The sequence below is a fragment of the Chiloscyllium plagiosum genome, unplaced genomic scaffold, assembly GCF_037043375.1.
Source record: "Chiloscyllium plagiosum isolate Xiang-an unplaced genomic scaffold, Cpla_swu_hap1 HiC_scaffold_7, whole genome shotgun sequence".
NCBI classification, from domain to species: Eukaryota; Metazoa; Chordata; class Chondrichthyes; order Orectolobiformes; family Hemiscylliidae; genus Chiloscyllium; species Chiloscyllium plagiosum.
Window position 1 is genome coordinate 53287221 of NW_028270145.1, and position 19731 is coordinate 53306951.

At 40.5% G+C, this 19731-nt stretch overlaps 1 protein-coding gene across 5 annotated transcripts in view; it reads right to left on the minus strand.

Annotated features, from left to right (window-relative positions):
* The window catches only part of LOC122551557 (rap guanine nucleotide exchange factor 4), a 293650-nt gene that overhangs the window by 186006 nt on the left and 87913 nt on the right, over positions 1–19731 (minus strand). The window contains exon 1 of one of the 5 annotated variants that reach the window (XM_087989021.1): positions 14743–14941. The exons of the other annotated variants lie outside the window; for them this stretch is intronic. The gene's annotated coding sequence lies outside the window, so the exon portion shown is untranslated. Of the gene's footprint in view, positions 1–14742; positions 14942–19731 lie in introns of those variants that run through there. 5 annotated transcript variants of the gene reach the window in all.

Sequence of the window (19731 nt, forward strand, 5' to 3'; positions counted from 1 at the left end):
CTCTTTTGTAATTTTGTTTCCAAGAGCCAACAGTATCTTCAATCCCACTTTGTGAGGAGAGTCTCTATACAGGGCAGTACAAAAAAACCTTAATGAAGTGACACTACAGAATAGAGACTTTCACATCCTTTGTCATCCACTTGTTCTTAAAATGTGTCTGCTTTATATCCCACATCCAAAGAGGGAATGTCCTGTGAATTTCCTGCTTCTTGTAAGGCCATTTCCTGCTTGCCATTCCATTGTAATTGCAATGCTGTCATAGCACAATCAGAAACTGGATAATTGTACATTCACTGAGATGTCTAATGGCACAAAACTGTAATTATTCCCATTAAGTAACTTCAATTTTATTTGCAGAATCCTAAGAGCTCTACATTCCATCATAGTCATTAAATGCAAATAAAGTGAAATATTGTACAGTTGGAACAGTCATCATTTACAAATTAGAGGACAGAATCTATAGGAACTTGAACAGTGTCAGCTAATGGGGAGAAAAGTGTGGGTGAATCATATGAGAAGTCCTATTTCTAAGACTGCATCTTTCATTTAAATTTTTGGGCACCGAGATCAGATTCTTATGAAGCATCAGGGAGTTACCTACAAAGGAAGATTCTTGCTTGTTAACAACCTCATTAACTGCAGATCTCTTCTCATTAATATAATTTGGAGGAGCCAGTGTTGGACAATGTTAAAAAATCACAACACCAGGTTATAGTCCAATAGGTTTATTTGGAGGCAGGAAAGCTAGTGCTTCCAAATAAACCTGGTGGTGTGTGATTTTTAATCTCATTAAATATACACCTTTCTAATATTCAACCTGCTGCCAGCAAAGTGAACATTGCACCTTCGCAATGTGAAACTCCGTCAGAATACCAGGCACCACTCGCTCTAAAGGACAGCCACATTGGACTAACAAGATTAGAGTGGTGCTGGAAAGGTACAGCACGTCAGGCAGCATCCGAGGAGCAGGAAAGTCAACGTTTCAGGCAAAAGCCTTCCTAATGAAAGGCTTTTGCCCGAAACATCGATTTTCCTGCTCCTCGGATGCTGCCTGACTTGCTGTACTTTTCCAGCACCACTCTAATCTTGACTCTAATCTCCAGCATCTGTAGTATCCACCTCCGCCACGTTGGACGAACATCTCAAGGCATGCTCCATGAGTGCCAGCCATAAGCACTACACAGACGTAGGCTGGAACAGGCTTTAAATGCCAAAAGAATCCACATGGCCCATCTCCAATTGGTACTTACAGGCTGCTTCATGGTTTAATGCAGCACCTCAGGGCACAAGGGCACTATCCTTGTAATACTGCAGTAAGGACACTGTGCTCAGGGTCACCCACCCACTCCTGGATTGATCTAGACTGCATTAGTAGCCTGTTGACTTGCTTTCATAAAGTTAACTCACTGAGCTTACCCAGATGCTCACAGCATCCCTGCCTTGCCCCCTCAGCCAGAGATACTAGGTTCACCGAATAGATTCACAGCTTTCTTACTGTACTGGTTATCAGAGACACAAAGCCTAGGAAGCTGGTCATGGTTGTCAGCATCCTCAGTCAAGTCAAAAAAGATAGTCTTTGCTGGCCTCTCACAACACAGTGCAATAGTAGGAGATGGCTACAGTAGCAAAGATAGTGAGTGCGAGATATTGGAGAGAAGATGGTGGTCCCATTTACTCTGGTGGAGTGGAGAAGGACATTGACCTTCTTCCATCAGTGTTGGGCTTTCCTCCCAACAGTGGAGTATACACTGACCCTGATGGCAACCAGGTTGGCAAGGTATACCATTGCTGGCAGAAGAGGACGTCTCACTCCTGCACCACCACATCCACCAGAACCACCAGGTCTTGGCTCACAACACAAAGTATAGGGGTAGGCCCCTTCTTGGTCATATGCAGGAAATCAGTGCAGGGCAGCTCTGGATTAAATGGTGCTTGATCAGGTGCACATTTAAGATGACACTATTGGCAAGGATGCAAGTCCAATCTGGGTTATCCTGGCAGTGGGGTGTCATTACAGTGAGTGGTGGAATGGAGACAGAATCAGATGAGAGAGGGTGCTATAGGGCTGTGGGAGATGGTTAATGAGGAGTGTTTGCCATGATGCGAAGAGAAGAATTGCTAGGCCTCACAAAAAGTGACCTCTGTGAAACTCAAAAACTGACATGGGAAGAAAACAAAACCAAAAACACAAACACAGTACAAGGTTCAGCACAGAATCTTTGTTGCATTTGAGCACTTTGGTCTAGCTGGCTATCCTTTAAAATTGTTAATATACTATTTGCAAAACTCAGAAAAGATTAGCTATATATTTGCTCATAAACTAATTGCTTCTTTCACCACCACCACCTTCCTCCATGAGCCTGTTCCACCATTCAATAAGATCAGGGCCGATCGGTTTTCAAATTTCACATTCTCATTAATTCCCAATATCATTTGACTATTTTACCCAAGTGTTGAAATAATGTTCAATTAAAAAAGTGGTTAGTTTAAAAAAAAATCTTGTTAACCACATTACATTTATTCTGTTGCAAAATCCCTACCCTAACATTGCTATGTGTATGTGTATGTAATGAGCTGCCAGAGGAAGTGGTGGAGGCTGGTACAATTATAACATTTAAAAAGGCATCTGAATGGGTACAAGAATAGGAAGGGTTCAGAGGGAGATGGGCCAAGTGTTGGCAAATTAGGTCTAGATTAATTTAGGATATCTGATCGGCATGGACGAGTTGGACAGAGAGTCTGTTTCCGTGCTGTACATCTCTATGACTTTACAATTCAAAGATATTCCTCCTAATCTCAGTCCTACATGGTTTGTCTTTTACATGCAGACAGTGTCACTGGTTCTAGACCTAATGGGAAAATGTTCAGGTGAAACATCCATTCTGCAAGTATTCTGCCGAAATAACTCCACGAAAGCTGGCATCCCATCACCAAGTCACCCTTTATTTACCTGTGCATGGTACAAGACCAATCCAGCTAACAGAACTGGCTCCGAGAGGGAACAGAAGCTTTGACACTCCTGTTTTTTTTTTTTGTTTTGAACAGACATGTATAATGCTCCTGTTTTTTTTTTTTTAAATACCCCCGTACTACCATCTAACATACTCCTGTTTGTTTTAAAAACTGGGAATAGTTTAATAAAATTTAAAAAAATAAATAGCATTTACAGCTATATACAGAAACAGCAATTTTACAAGGGAGAGGAATGGCAAAGCCAAGCCCCAAACCTTGACATTCAACCAGTTTTCAGGGAAATGAGGACAAACCTTAAATCTCCACACTCCTGTTTATTTTTTCTTTTTTTATGGTGTGTGTGTGCAGGTGTGAGACACAGTGAAAGACACAAAGTGCACGAATCTTTATTCAATTCCACCATCAGGAAGATAGGAAAACACCCGGGTGGCCAGTGACAAGCACTGCCCTTCACATCAAAGGGCAGTGCTGCACTCCTGTTTATATCTGTCAGCCAGGACTCCCTGATTGGGGCTATTAATCTGGGCCAATCAGGGAACTCATCCTATAAAGTCCACCTGGCTGACCTCATTATAGTCATTAAAAATCATTGCAGGGCTTGGCTGGTGTAAAGTTTCAATGGGGTCACCTCTCCTTCTAGTGAACTAGATACTGGAGGAGGCTTCTTGAGAATGAGGCATTGATAGTTCATTTTTCTTACTCACTACTGGGTCAGGCATTTTTAATGCTTATTTATACATGGGTCACATTACTAAACAAGGGTTAAATATTTGGAGCAATTTACAACAGGACGAAACTGAGAACTGCATATGCTGGAGATTAGAGTTGAGAGTGTGGTGCTGGAAAAGCACAGAAGGTCAGTCAGCATCTGAGAAGCAGGAGAGTCGATGTTTCAGGCAAAAGCCTTTCATCAGAATTTACAACAGGAGACAACAGCTTGAGGGGTGCTGGTCACATGTTCCAAAAATCTGCACTTCCACCAGGCACAGCAGGACCCCCAATATATCACAGTCCAAATTTAAAAAAAACAAATATGATTAATAGAAACAGTACAGAAAGTGATAAAAAGGATCCTAATGCATCATGCTGAAACTATTACTCAACAAATCGCACTTTAGATAATGTAGTAAAGTGTTTCAAAGCACTTTACAGGACCATAACGAAACAAAAATTCATCATGAGCAAAACAGCTAAGGATAAAGGCAAAATGAAACTTGGTCAAATAGGTAATTTTTATGCAGCAATGGAAAGAAAGGATGGAGGAGAAAACTTTGGAGTTTAGGATCCCAAGTAGCTGAAAAGCTGGCTCTCAACAGTCAAACAAATAAAATACAAAGTGCCTAAGAATAGGAGGGATGCAGTAACCCTAGAGGATTGAAGGCTAGAGATAGAGAGAGGAAGGATTTGGGTAATGGAGGAATTGGAAAAGGATATAGAACTTAAGCACTCTGTGTGCCAGTGTAGGTCAACAAAGTGGGGTGATGAAAGAAGGAAACTTGGTGCAAGTTAGGATATGGACCAAACTTTGACACTTATCTTCCACCCTTCATAAGCTCAATCTCATCCAGAGAGTTTGCAATGTAAAAGTCCAAAGGTAACAATGAAGGTTGAAGTAGGTGGTCTGGGTGGTGGCATGGAACCATACTCAGGAGGTTTAGTTCAGGGTCAAAAACACGACCAAGGTTGCAAACAGTCCGATCAGACTCGGTCAGTTGCCAGGAAGGCCCACAATGTCAAAAGCTAGACAACTAAACTTGTGACATGGATTGAAGGCTATTTCTCTCTCCACAGATGCTGTCAGGCCTGCTGTGTTTTTTCAGCATTATCTATGTTTAAGTCAAGACAGGTGATAGTGGGATCAAGCTATATCGTCAGCATACAGGAAAAACATGATGGGTTTTAGGTGACATCACACAGGGGCTATGTAGATGAGAAATAGATAGATTCTTGGAGGCCGCTAAAAAGGCGGTGAGAGTGGCACTGTGGGATAAAATATCCTACCACATCCAAACAGATACGCGGACGATGAGGTGGCCGTTCTTTCCATCTTTTATATAAGCAGTTACATAAGCAGATTACATTTGCTTGGACATAAGACCTTAAGACAGAGGAGCAGAAATTAGGCCATTCAGCCCATTGAGTCTGCTCTCCCATTCAATCATAGCTGCTAAGCTTCCCAAACTCAATCTCCCACTTTCTCCCCATGATGCCCTTGTTAATCAAGAACCTAGCTTGGTCTTGAACGTATTCAATGACCTGGCCTCCACAGCCTTCTGTGGCAATGAATTCCATAGATTCACCACTCACTGGCTGAAGAGGTTTCTCCTTATCTCTGCTTTAAAAGGTATTTCCTTTACTCTAAGGCTGTGCCTTCGGGTCCTATTCTCTACCAATAGGAACACCTTCCCAGCATCCACTCCATTCAGAACATTGAGTACTACATAAGTTTCTATTGGATCCACCCTCATCCTTGTAAATTCCATCGATAGAGCCAGAGTCCTCAAACATTCCTCATTTGCTAAGCTTTTCATTCCTAGGATCATTCTCGTGAACTTCCTTCAACCATGTTCCAGGGCCAGTATATCCTTCCAGAGATATGGGGTCAGAAACTGTGCACAATATTCAAAATGTGGCCTGACCAGAGCCTTACAGAGCCTTAGAAGTACATCCCTGCTTTTATATTCAAGTCCTGTCAAAATAAATGCATTTACTTTCCTAACTACAGACTTAGCTGCAAGTTGACCTTGAGAAAATCCTGGACTAGAACTCACAAATCTCTTTGCACTTCAGACTCCTGAATTTTCTCTCCATTTAGAAAATAGTCCAGACCTCTCCTCTTCCTACCAAAGTGCATACTTTCCCACACTACTTCATCTGCCTTTTTTTTGCCAACTCTCCTAACCTGTCCAAATCCTCCTGCAGCATAGGAGGCTGCTGAGTAAGGTAAGAGCCCATGGTGTTAGAGGCAAGGTGCTAGCATGGATAGAAGCTTGGCTGTCTGGCGGAAAGCAGAGAGTGGGGATAAAAAGGCCCTTCTCAGGATAGCAGCCTTGGTGTTCTTCAAGGCTTAGTGTTGGGATCAAAAATTTTCACTTTTATAAATTAACAATCTAGATGAAGGAACGGAGGGCATTCTGGCTAAATTTGCAGATGATCCATTCGTTCTCCTTGGTCTAACCTGCTAATTACTTCCTCAAAAGAATTCTAGTAGATTTGTCAGGCATGACCTCCACTTGATGAAACCAGGCTGACTTTGCCCTACTTTACCATGCACTTCTAAGTAATCAGAAATCTCAGCCTTAAAACGGATTTCAGGATCTTACCCATGACTGAGGTTAGGCTAATCAGTCTGTAATTCCCATATTTTGCCTCACTCTTTTTAAGCAGGGATGTCACATTAGAGATTTTCCAGTCCTTAGGCTCTAGCAATTCCTGAAAGATTGCCACTAATACCTCCACCATCTCTTCAGCTATGTCCCTTAGAATTCTGGGGTGTAGTCCATCTGGTCCAGGTGATTTATCCACCTTCAGGCCATTCAGGTTTTCAAACACCTTCTCCTTGGTGATGGCCACCATACTCAGCTGTGTTCCATTTTGGGATATTACTAGTATCTTCCATCTTGAAGACGGATGTGAAGTAATTATTCAGTTCCTCAGACATTTCCTTGTTCCCCAGGACTCTCTCCAGCGTCATCTTCCATTGGCCCAATGTCCACTTTTGCCCTTCATATATCTAAAGAAATTACTGGTTAGCTTACCTTCATATTTAATCTTCTCCCTCATTTTTTTTGTTGCCCTCTGTTGGTCTTTGTAAGCTTCCCAAATTCTCTGGTTTCCCACTGTCCTTCACCACATTTTATGCTTTCTTTTGCTTTTATGCTATCCCTGACTTCCCTAGTCAGCCATATTTCATCCTCCTCCCTACACCATGCTTCTTTTTCCTAGGGATGGATCTCTGCTGTCTCCTGAATTACACCCAGAAACTCCTGGAATTACTGTTCACCTGTCTTTCCTGTTAGGCTCCTCTCTTGGATTCACTTGCAGTTAAAACTAACACAGAGATTTTGGGGTGATACCTGGATACATCATTTGTCAAGCATGCTACAATGCAAAGTGACTATGCTTCTGGTCGTGTCCTGGTCATGTTATGGTATCCAGGTACCTTGCTCCCCTGCATGCTAGGCTTCTCAAAGAGGACTCGCCGAAAACAATAGCAGGCTGTCGGCTTATGATGAAAAAGCACAGATGCGGCTTGAACACTTAACTCCAGCAATCCTTGCCCACTCATTTTCTGCAGGACGTGGGAAGAGAAACTATTGCAGGTGATTCTCTGACCATGATTGATCGTTAAGACTGAAACCAGGTAAGTCAGTCTGCAGGGGGCTAGCACAGTGGCATCAGAGGACATTGATAAGGTTGACCACACTATGGGTTGCAGACAGGTCAAGAAGGGACCATTCACTGCATTCACAGTCACACTGAGTTATCTGTGATATTGATAAATGCCATTGCAGTCTTGTGCTAAGGGGCAGAAATCAGATTTGTGGGATTCAAACACTGGTTATAAGACCATAAGATACAACAGCAGAATTAGACCAGCCTATCAATTCAACTCTGCCGTTCCATCATGGCTGATATGTTTCTCGACTCCATTCTCCTGTCTTTTCCCTGTCATCCTTGATCTTCTTCCCAATCAAGTACCTATCTGTCTTCAATACAGAGAATGACTTGGCCTTCACAAACATCTGTGGCAATGACTTCCACAGATTCATCACACTCTGGCTGAAGAAGTTTCTCCTCACCTCAGCTATAAAAAAGGGTTGTCCCTTCAGAGGCTGTGCCCTTGGATCCTAGACTTTCCTAGGAGTGGAAAGATCTTCTCCATATCCACTCTATTCAGACCTCTCAATTCTGTAGGTTTCAATCAGATCCCACCCCCCTCATCCTTCTACACTCCATGAAATACAGACCCAGAGTCCTCAACTGCTCCTCATATGACAAGCCCTTCAGCCCCAGGGATTATTCTTGTAAACCTCCTTAGGCTACAATGCCAACACCAGCACATCTTCCCTTATACAAAGAGCACAAACTGCCCACAGTATTCCAAGTATTGTCTGGCCAGAGCCTTTTATAGCCTCAGCACTAAATCCCTTTTCTTATTCTAGTTCCCTTGAAATGAATGCTAACATTGCATTTGCCTTCCTCTCAACTGAACCTACATGTTAACTTGAAGAGAATCCTAATCGAGGCCTCCCAAGTCCCTATTTGCTTCAGATTTCCAAAGCCCTTCCATGTTTAGAAAATATTCTACTCCTCTGTTCTTCCTACCAACGTGCATAACCTCATGTTCCCATTTCTTTGACCACTTGCCTTGCCTGTCCAAGTCCTCCTTGCTTCCTCAACACTACTCGCCCCTCCACTTATTTGTGTCACCTGCAAACCAAGCACCAGTGCTTTCAGTTCCTTCATATAGATCGTTAATGTACAACGTGAATAGTTGTGGTCCCAACACAGACCCAAGGAACTCCACTAATCACCAGTTGCCATCCTGAACAAGACCCTTATATCCCCACTCTGTGCCTTTTGCCAGTCAGCCAATCCTCTATCCATGCCAGTACCTTGCCCCTACCACCATGTACTCCCTTATCTTATTTAGCACTTGCCGATGTGGCATCTTGTGAAGTGCCTTGGAAATCCAAATTGATCATCTCCACGAGCTGTCCTTTGTCTAACTTGCTCATTACCTCCTCAAAGGAATTTCAAGAGATTTATCAGGCAATGACGTCCTCCGAATGAAACCGTGCTAATTCTGCCCTATTTTACAATATACGTCCAAGTATTCATCCTTTTATAATAGACCCTTAAAAATCTTAACAACCAAGGTCAGGCTAACTAGCCTACAGCCTCCCTCTCTTCTTAAACAGGGATGTTATGTTGTATTACCCATTTTCCAGTCCTCTGGACCATTTCCTGACTCCAATAGTTTCTGCAATCTCTTCAGAACTTTGTGGCAGTCCATCTGGTCTCAGTGATTTATCCATCTGCAGACCTTTCAGCTTCCCCAACACCTTCTACTTAGTGACAGCCACTACTCTCTACTCTGCTCCCTGACTCTAAGCTCTGGCATGCTGAGAGTGTCTTCCACTCTGAAAACCGATGCGTATTCAAGTCCTCCATAATTATTGTAATAATGCTGCTCTTAAATACTTTTTCTAAGTCATGATTTATTTTCTGCCCCACCTCCTGAATACTGCTCAGAGGCCTGTACACAACTGGAGTTTTGGGAAAGATCAGCATGTATTTATGAGGTACCACCACATTTTAAGGATGGTGGAGAAGAAACACTTAGCTATTCTTGATGAATTTTAAAAATGCTCCAGGCTCTTGTGTACTTTAAACTATTGTTGAACTTTGAACAGGAATAAAGTTCAACACAATATTAGCCAAACAATACACTGAATAAGGTCAGGACATGCAATATTTCAAATAAGTTAGCTCAAAGCAATGTTGACAGAAACAGTGAAAACACTGTCTACACGCAGCATTAAACTAGAAGACTGGATATCCTGAATCTGAAGTTTTTACAGAGTACTATGTTTAAGAAGCCACAAATAGATTGTTGGTTTCCTGTTTTACTTGCTACTAAAATAATTGTAGCTTTAAGGATGCAGGAGGAATTTCCCTTCCAAGAAATTTCAATAGGGCAAAAACATGACTGTACTTTACATCAGACTGATTTGAGGTCTGCCAGTTTCTGCAAAGCGAATGTTGACAGCCACACCACATACAGTGCTGTAGTGTACAATCAAGGAACCACCAGGATCAAAATGCAATATTAAAATAGTCAGTTTGGTCCTTCAAGCTTGTTCAATACGATCATGGTATATCCTCTATTTCAATACCACTTTTGCCCACCTTTTAAAAATTCACAGGAGCTTCTAGAACAAGTGTATCAGGCTGAAGATCACAACATCTCTCCCAGATATGGCCTCAAGATTTGGGAAAAAAACAAAACAGTGCAGCAATATACAAAACACAATTTCAATGACATATCACCCATTTGTTTTAGTTTTCCTTTAGCGTCATACAACATAGAAACAGACCCTTCAGTCCAACTAATTCACGCAGACCATGTTCCCAAACTTAAGTAATCCCACTGTTGCGGCTGTACAGGACATTGATGAGTCCACTATTGAAATAGTGCATGCAGTTCTAGTCTCCCTGCTATAGGAAGGACATTGTGAAGCTTGAAAGGCTTCAGAAAAGATGGAGAAGGATGTTGCCAGGGTTGGAGGGTTTGGGCTATAGGGAGAAGCTGGGTAGGCTGGGGTTGTTTTCCCTGGAGCTTCAGAGGCTGAAGGATAACCTTATAGAGGTTTATAAAATCATGAGGGTCATGGACACGATAAATAGACAAGTTCTTTTCCCAGAGGTGTTGGGAGTCCATAACCAGAGGGTATTGATTTAAGGAGAGGGAGGGAAAAAAAGATTTAAAAGAGGCTGGTGTGTATGGAATGAGCTGCAAGGGGGAGTGGAGGAGGCTGGTACAATTACAACATTTAAAAGGCATCTGGATGGGTATATGAGTAGGAGGATTTGAGGAATATGGGCCAAATGCTGGCAAACCAGATTATATTTATTTAGGATATCTGGTTGGCATGGACGAGTTGGACTAAAGGGTCTGTTTCTGTACTACAGATCTATCACTATGACTTGCCTGCGTTTGATCCATATCCCTCAGAGCCCTTACCTATTCATGTTCTAGATGTCAAGAATACAATTTCTACTGAAACTAAGAAAACTAAATATTCACATATTTGTTAATGTCTCAATACAGCAAAGTTTCCATTTTGTGTTTTTACAACCTGCTTCTCAGCTAGTCTTTGTATCCTCTTTCTCCATTCCCTGCATGTCAATTGCCTTCCAACTGAGTGGGGAATGCAATTTCTTTCTTCCCTTTGTCTTGTGAGAAGTCTCTTTCATAAGTTCACTCTCCTTCCTTAAGAGTGAAATAACTAAAAATAACCATGTTGGTTCATCTGTCAACCACAGTGTTACATGTGACTGAAATAATCCAACCTTAAGAATCAGAAACAAAAAAAGTTTGCATGTTGTTTCAAGCAGGTTACTTAACTCAGCAAGTTTACTATAAAATTAAAATTTGCCACTTAATCCTCGTTACAACCCTCTCGCTGCTTTTATCCTACAAGGACATAAGAAATTGAAGTAGCTATTAAACATTTTGTAAGATAGGAATCCTTTTATTTCAGGTTCATCGAATTAAATGGCAGGTATACCTTGCAACAAAGCAGATTACAAAGAATCAGATAAGAATTAAAAGACATGAAAGAGAAAAACTAGGTTCAGTTTTTGATACATAGCCAGCAATGCAGAGTGGGAAATGTTAACACATACCTTTGCAAAAAGTTTACCATTCCAAAGTTTCAACATGATCTTTCAAGACGTGGATGATGAAAGAGTTAGCAGAAGGTTGTTGAGGAGTTAATTCAGAATTGTGGCATCCAGGCCACTAAAGCAAAAAGGTTGCTACGATTTTTCTTTCATTCTTCCATATGATGCAGACATTATTGGCTGAGCTATCTTTCATTGTCCATTCTGAATTGTCCTGCAGATGGTGGTAGCGAGCTGAAGTTCTTGGGTGCAGAAACACCCACAGTGCTCTTATGAAGTTCCAAGACTTTTGACAGTGAAGGAACATCGATCAAGCCATTGAAGAAATGGGTTTTCATCATGTCCTAAATGTCAGTGACGATGATGCATTATGTGAAGAAAATGACAATTCACAAAAACACCAGAGATGATGACTGGAAATGTTCCTTTATAGGATATGGGTGTCACTGGCTAGGCCAGCCTTGGTTGCCCATCCTGACTTTCTCTGAGAAAGCAGCAGTGATCCAACTCATTGAACCACTGCAATTCATGCAGTGAATGTACAGACAGAGCTGTTAGGAATGGAGTTCCAGGACTTTGACACAGCAACAGTGAAGGAATGGCAACATCATGCCAAGGCAAGATGGTGACAGCTTGAAGGGGAACTTGTAAATAGTGGTGTTCCCATGCATTGTTGCCTTTGTCTATGTAACTGATAGAATTTGTAGGTTTGTCAGAGGAGCCTTGGTGAGTTACTGCACAGCATCTTGCAGATGGTACACACTGCTGCCACCGTATGTCAGTGGTGAGCAGGGAAACTTTTCTATATTGATTTTAAAAAATGGGCTCCTGCAATACATCAGTGATGTTAGATTCCTATTACAGAGTAATGATTTGCTACATGTAAAGGTGGAGAACGATAACAATTAACACTGGTCATTTTCTTCAGTTTTCCTATCTTCAATCTCAGATTCCCATCACAAATGTACTCTGCACTTCAATTGTCACGTGAAGCACTTATCTTCAGTACAGCCAAATCACAATCAAACTAAACTATCCACATTTAAAATTGATCAAAGATTAGCTTTGTGAGGATAACTGATCAGAGCTTAAGTAATCAGACGATCAGTTCAGAAGGTTAGACTGAATAGTGCTCCTAGTTCACAAATACCCACAGGATCACAAAATACTAGTTATTAAAATTAAATATACAAAGAGCCGTTGAGCTGGAACACTGACCAAATATTCAGAAGGCAATTGTAACGGTTGATAACAGCAGTTACTCAGTAGGCCATAAGGGCACAGGATTATGAACTCTGTTAATACTTAACACCAGCCATATTAAACATCTTGCAGATACCATTTGAATTTAAGAACATGCAAATATCAGGATAGTGAGTGGCTTGGAGGGGAACTTGTAGGTTGTAGTCTTCTCTTGTACCTGCTGTCTTTGTCTTTCTAACTGGAAGTGGAGGGAGGGTTGGAAGGTTGTGTACAAGGATCTTTGTTGAATTTCAATTGTGCATTGTACTGTGTGGTGTCTAGCTTCTTGGATATGGAAAAAAGGCATGATATTGGAGTTGAGGATTATCAGATCAGCTACGATCACATTGAATGGTACAGACTCAAATGGGCCAAATGACCTAGTTGTGTGTGACATGCAGTAGCATTAATCATGATACTATTTAATATTAAAATCTGTTCAAATCTTGAACACTTAATTCCTTTCAGCCTTTATCTAACTGTCAAAATATTAACAATTAGCAGACTGTATTTTAAAAATCTAGTTCGCTACAACTTGCAAATATATAATTACTTTAGATTTGTGTAATTGTGATGGCACTATGGCTTTAAGAGTTGTATTTGTTTTTTTTGGAAGGGAGGTTAAGACAGAGGTGATAAGTTGTCTATTTGAATTTCAATAATGTAAACAGCTTGAGGCACCTTGGGTTTTCTTTTTAAGGTTAGAACAATAGAAGCAGCCTGAACGGGTAAAGTTGAACTCCCACAAAGCCAAGATTTTTAGTTTTAATTTTTCAGTAGCAGTTGCTGGGGTCTTGAGGTTGACTTTGGAAGTTGCAGTACATTTCTACCTGCTATTTTCATTCTCTCCTCCCCCTCTCTCAATTAATAGTTAATATACCAGTTTATTAAGCATTTTGCTAGAGTTACAATTAAACCGATTTTTATTTTGTCTGTATTTCAATGGCACCATAAAAATACAGTGTGTTTTGCTTAACGTCAAGTAGTTTGTATGATCTAGCCCGGTCCATTACCACCCCAAGCTGCTCCACGAAAGTATAAGTGTAAATCAAAGAAAAAAAATTGGTTGAGGGGTCAAGATTCTGAAGAGCAAAAAGATAGATTTTAGGGGGAAAATCTTCAAAAGGAGGAGATGGAGGTGAACATGGAAAGCTTTAGTAAGGGAATTTCTAACATAGGACCTAAATGACTGAACACACAGATTTCATTCTCAGAGGATTGTTTTGTAACTTTTTTTCGTCTTATTTTACTGCAGACATTTAATGCTCCCTTCAAAAGACTTAGTTCTTCATTCTTGAACAAGAAAACCTAAGCATTGCCATATAATCTGTTTATTTTTAATTTAGAAACAAATAGAGGCATCAAAAGTGGAAAAAAAAAGGATTGCCAGAGCAATAATTCACCCATGAATTTAAATAAACAGGAACAGAAAAATATGATCGCAAAAAAAGTGGGAAAGCACCTCCTAGGGGAACGATAAACTAAAGAGTTAAAAGTTTTTTGCTTGCTCAGATTAGACTTGTATCCATTTTTACCTTTAAGATTCGTTCAAGATGAGGACAACTTTTCAACAGACCTTGAAACAGAGACTCAATTCTCAAATGCACTCACTCAATAATAAAACTGTTTAATGACATGTCACTTTTATATCTATTTTATAAAAAGTCAAAAGGAGATTGACGTTCAAATTTAGCCAAGTTGTTAGTACACTATCTAATAACCTCTTTCCCCTGAGCTACAAAAGCAAACTGCTGCTGGTTACAATTCAAAATAAAATCAACTGCTCAAGACAGACAGTCTAGTTGAAAGCAAGACTACGGAGCAGATTTTAAAATCACATTTACATCAAAGGATGACAAGTGAGATTCAGATATATAGTACTTAGGATGTTTGCTTCAACAACTTAGCATAACAAAAAGATCACATTTATAAATTACATGCTTTATATAAGTAGAAATACTAATGCTTCGCAACTTTAAAACAAAAGCAACTACCACATGCTTATAGTGACTATAGCTAGTCACAAATACTACTTTTGTTAACAGAAAACAGTAAAAACAACTTGGATGGGTTTCTTCTGTTATTTGACTAATTCAACAATGAAATAAACCTAACCTGAGAAGAAGTGTGCGTCTTTACGCAATAGATCAACAGTAACCCATGAATGCAGAGCTTCTTTATTCCATTGTAACAGCAAACATCAGATTTCTTCTTCCTCTCGCTCAGACACCCTCTGAACTTACTTTAAAAATGTCTCCATATAGGAAGTTTATTTTGGCAACTTTTTTCAGGAAACTAGTGGCTTTTTGTAGCTTGTGGATTGCTAATACAGAGTACCCTCCTCGTAGTTTCACTACCTTCCTGCCTGGGTTTGAACAGTTTATCATTACAATAGCATTCAAGCCTACAGCAGCGCCAATTGTGTTTTCAGAAGTCGTGACCGGTGAGTCAGACTGGTCAAAATCATGACTAGATATCCAGAAGAAACTCATTAAAGTTGGCTTAGCAAGACAGAATGTTGCAATAGAGTTAAAAGATAATATTCTAATTTTAAAATTTATGTGTTTGATTGCAGTTGATCAGTGAATATATTTTCCCACCTGAAACTCAATATCTCCACTGGCTTCCTTGCTAACCTCCCAGCCTCCACCCTAGATAACATACCTTAAAGTGGTTTGCACAAATCCTATCCTTACAAAGTAGGATCCTTACCAAACCTCTTGAAAGTGGCATTTGACACGCTTGCCTTCACTGATCACAGCATTGAGTACAGGAGTTGGGACGTCATGTTACAGCTGTATAAGACAATGTTAAAACCACGTTTGGAGTACTGCACATAATTCTGGTCGCCCTGTTACAGGAAGGATGTTACTAAACTGGAAAAGGTTCAAACAATTTACAAAAGGTCGTTACTCTGACTGGGGGGTTTGTCTCATAGGGAGAGACTGGATAAGCTGGACCTTCTGACCCTGTAGCATAGGAAGCTGAGGGGTGATCCTCCAGATGTTTCTAAAATCTGGAGGTGCACAGCTATGGCAAGTAGTCATGGTCTTTTCCCTAAGGTAGGGGAGTCCAAAACTAGACAGCAAAGGTTTAAGGTGAGAGGGGAGAAGATTTTTAGAAAAGGGGACCTGAAGGGCAACTTTTTCCTGACAGAGGGTGGTGCGGATTATGGAATGAGCTGCCAGAGGAAGTGGTAGATGCAGATACAATTACAATTACAACATTAAAAAGCAATTAGACAGATACAGGCAGAAGAAAGATTTAGAGAAATACGGGCCAAATGCAGGCAAATGGGACTAGTTCAGTTTAGGTAACCTGTTGGGCATGGATGAGTTGGGCAAAGCTGTTACTGTGCTGTACGATTCTATGATTCAATCCTATCTTCAAATTAAATAATCATTTTTGGCTGGATTCCTCTATCACCTCACCCCACCCCAAATATAAACATTGTTTCTCTCCACAAAATCTGTTTGAGCTAACATGATTTGCCTATGGCAGGGTATGATACAACAATGCATAGGTTATCCTTCATAACCTAAGAAACTTGGTATTGATATTGTGGTATTGAAGAATCAGACATTTATTACAGCTGACTCTGACACCCAAGTATTTGGGTCATTATGCCAATAGCTTACAACAGTGGACATGCTTCAGTAGCATATCATGCTTCAAGGTATTGAAGGTAAGATGAGTGCAAAACCTTGGGCAAAAGCTGACTGAGTGATGATATCATGAGCATGCCTCTTAAAACACACAAAGACGTAAGTGTTGCCCTTTTTCAAAATATACAAAAATAAGAGCTTCTCAAACAGATATACTGGTTAATCATGGGTATGCATTGTCAATTCAATCAATCATTCAAGCCAAACAGAAACTCAAGGCTAACATTTCAAATTTCAATGTAACACTCGACAACATGTCCTGATCTAGCAATCTCTGACTGTCTGGATGGGTACAGGTCATTCTGTTACACTTGTTTGACAGCTTGGTTATCTGCTAAAGTTGGTTGTCAGTTATCTGGTTGCTTTTACTCAACATCACCATCCAAAATCCTGGTTGTTGGAATGTTGTTCCTCACTTTGTACATGATTGAAGTACCTTACATCAGTCCCAATTCTTCACAATGTCATACCAGATGATCATAAAGATATTGGAGCAGAATTAGACCATTCAGCCCGTCGGGTCTGCTCTGCCATTCAATCATGGCCAAAAATATTCCTCAACCCATTCTCCTGTCTTCTCCCTGTAAACTTTGATCCCCATACTAATCAAGAATGTCACTCTCTCGGTCTCAATTATATTTTGCTTCCAATGAGTTCCACTAAGCCACCATCCTTTGGCTAAAGAAATTCCTCTTCACATCAGTTCTAAAGGATCATTTCTTCTCCTAGAAGTGGAAACATCTCCACATCCACTCTATCCAGGCCTCAGTGTTCTGTAGGTTTCAATCAGATCCCACCTTATCCTTCTAAACTCCATCGAGTACAGACCCAAAGTGCTCAAACACTCAAATGATAAACCCTTCAATCCTGGAATCATGATCAGTAATGACTGTTATACTAATCTAGGCAGATTGCAGAGTTTGTACACTATGGCTTGTACCCAAATATTTGTATTTTAATTTCTAATTCAGTCTCTCCTATGCAGGGTTTTGATAGTCCTTTCTCTTTTCATTCAGTTAGTGTTTCTCTCATTTCCTCTGTCTTTGAACAGCACCATCTTGTGTCTCAATAGTTAGACATTTGGTTGCTGGCCCAGATTATTCATACTTGCCTTCTGAACAACTTATGTTGGGGATGGTCATCTCTTCTGATGTTGCACAAAAAATGCAGCAATGCACTGAAAATCTTTGCGGCTTGAGATTGCAGAACTGTTGATGATAGCACATACCAAACATTTTACTGAAACAACTGATGAGGGTAATCCCACAGTAAAGTGATATGGATTCTCCTAACTTAGTGTCTGTACACAAGTGGTTGGTCACTATATTGTTGTCCATCAGATACCATTGCAGAATTGCAGAAGTGTTACAGCACAGGAGGTGGCAATTCACCCCTCAGGTCTGCACGAGCTCTCTAAATGATCATTAACTCATGCCACTCTCCTGCCTTTTAAATCATACCCATGCACATTAAATAGAAACCATTATCTAATGCTCCAATTGAATCTTCCTGCACCACATTTCCTGACACGGAATTCCACATTCTAACATTGAAAATCTTTTCTTCTTGCATCACGTTTCAGTCGTCCACACATTACTTTAAACTGTGTCACTTATTCTCGATCCTTTTACACATGGCAACAGTTTCTTCCTATTTACTTAATCCAGCTCTCTCAATTTTGAGAATTTCTATCAGATCCTCCATTGGCCTCTGCTCTCTAAAAAGGAGAGAGCAGTCCTAACCTCTCCATATAATGTACCAGTCTCATTCCTGGAACCATTCTTATAAATTTCTTCATACATCCTTTAATGCATGATAGTGAGGCGATCAGAACTGCATACAATATTCCAGTTGCGATCTAACAAGTGTCTGAGTTCAGCATCACCTTTGTGCTGTTCTTCTCCTTGCCCCTGTTAATGATGCCCAGGCTTTATATTTTATAACTGCTTTATGTTTTCCCTTCCTGCCAATGATCTGTGCACGTATACCTCCTGATCTCATTTCTCCTGCAACCCCTTAAGAATTATACCCTTTATTTTGGATTGTTTGCCCATGTTATTCCATCTATACTTTTCCGCACTGAAATTGGTCTGTCACCTAACCATCCAATTCGCCAACTTAGTCAATGTTCTTTGGAGTTCTAAACTATCCATCTCAGAGTTTACAATACTTCCAAGATTTGTATCATCTAGAGAGTTGGAAACTGTTCCCTACTTAAGATTAGATCGCAAATATATAATCAGGAAAATCAAGCATCCCACTACTGACACCTGGTAAACTACATTACAAATCTTCCTCCAGCTTGCAAAATATCCATTGACCATTATTGCCTTTTTAAAAAAACTCAGCCAACGTGTAACCCACGTTGCTGCTGTCCCTTGTATTTTTTATTCGTTCATGGGATGAGAGAGTAGTTAGCCAGGCAAGCATTTAATGCCCCTCCCTAATTGCCCAAAAGGGCAGTTAAGAGTCAACCACATTGCTGTTGGTCTGGACTTGCATGTAGGCCAGACCAGGTATGGATGGCAGTTCCCTTCCCTGAAGAACATTAGTGAACCACGTGGGTATGTCTAACAATCAACAATGGATTCATGGGTCATCATTAGACTAATTCCAGATTTGTTGAATTCAAATTCCACCATCTGCCATAGCAAGATTCAAACTCAGGTCCCCAGAACATGACCCAGGTCTCTGGATTAACAGTCTAGCGATAATACCACTAGGCAATCACCTCTACCAACCCTTGTGAGAAAGCATGTAGCCTTAGATGTGACACATTTGCTACAGGATGCGGGAAAGTGCTTGTTCAGAAGAATTGGGGCCATCTGTTCTTAGTGTCGTGTCAATGGAGCAGTGTAAGTAAGGTGATAACCATTTATTCACTTGTGGAATGTGTGGCAGTACTTCCTTCTCACACCAGAGGCTGGAAGCGCACATACTTCACAATAGGATGTCGGATAGCTAAATTGCTGGCTTAATTTCTAAGGCACTGAACAAAACCCATACTCAATAGGAAAAGAACCTGTAATTTAATAAGTTGAGTGGAATATGCACATAATAGAACAACCCTGATACCTTTTTATGTATACCACACTGAGCAGACTTGAATTTATGAAGCTCCTGATATGTGAATGCCTGATGACCCTTACAGGCTAGGAAAACACAAAGGCTGAAAGTTTAATAATAAGGAAGTTGTGCGAATGATAGAGAGAAAACTTTCTTCTGTAAATTACATTCACCACCTGAAGGGTTGGACGAGGAGACGACGACGACGACGACAACAACGAGGGGGGGGGAGAAAATCGAGACAAAAAAGAAACCTAGATACCTACAAGCCAGGCTTGAGCTATGTTATATAATGTAATATTTATGCCATCGGTAAATAATAAAGGTAATAATTTAAACTAAGTTGTCTGTTAGATCTTTATATTCCAGACTA